The sequence below is a fragment of the Aptenodytes forsteri genome, unplaced genomic scaffold, assembly GCF_000699145.1.
Source record: "Aptenodytes forsteri isolate BGI_AS27 unplaced genomic scaffold, ASM69914v1 Scaffold241, whole genome shotgun sequence".
Lineage (NCBI taxonomy): Eukaryota > Metazoa > Chordata > Aves > Sphenisciformes > Spheniscidae > Aptenodytes > Aptenodytes forsteri.
The window spans coordinates 1449734-1450670 of NW_008795252.1; positions in this window are offsets into that span (position 1 = coordinate 1449734).

The following is a 937-nucleotide window of genomic DNA, read 5'->3' on the forward strand; positions in this document are numbered from 1 at the left end:
TTGAACCGCGAAGGGCACCGCCGCTTCAGTTCGGCGCCGCACCGCAGTCCAGCCAGCCCCCTCACTTCAGGCCTCCCTGCTCCCCCATGAGCCCCTGGCGTCTGCCACCGGCCCACCTCAGCGTCAAGGTTTGCCAAGGGCCGCGTTGGGCCGGCTGGTAAACGAACCCTTGAGCTCTCTGGGGAGCCCCGGGCCGCCGGACCCTGTGAGGAAGAACAGGGGCTCATGCTGCTGCACAGGGCAGCAGGGGGAAAGTGGGCCACCGCCTCGCCCGTGCCTGCTGGAGCGCAGGCTGCTGCGGTCTGCGGTTTGGCCTCGAGACTGCATGATGACCTTGAGGACCAAAATTTGGGAACCCCCTGTCTAGGCATCCCCGCAGGGGCGATAGGAGCATGGCTGTAAATAGCTCGGAGATCTGGGTAACTGTTAAGGTTGCTAGACCTCTGGGTGGACCATTTTAGGGCCTCTATGATGGGAAATGGAAAAACTTCTGGAAATGGCTTTCAGCTAATGGTGTCCTTGAACTAGCTCTGAAAATAGTTGAAGTACTCACATAAAGGGAACAATTTCCAGTGATTTCCAGCAATTTCAAGAAAGAATGTTTGAAATCAACGTTTCCTACGTGTCTGTAGCCTTGTGTAATGGTAACTGTGCATGTTTCAACACCGGGCACTATTGTGGCAGTGTTAAAAATGGGTTAAGTTCTACCAGAGATCAGGTAGGGCTTTTCAAAACAGTTTCAAAAGGGCTGTAAAGAAAAAAATAAAGTTCACATTCATTCAACACAACAGGGCGCATTTTTAATACTGTTTGGATTACTAAAATACTACTGAAATCAGCCTAGTTACTGATGTGTTTGCTGTATCGAGACTTTCACTAACCTGAAGGAATAGGCTCTATTTTAATCATCATCTAAATTTATCTGCTACAAAAACGC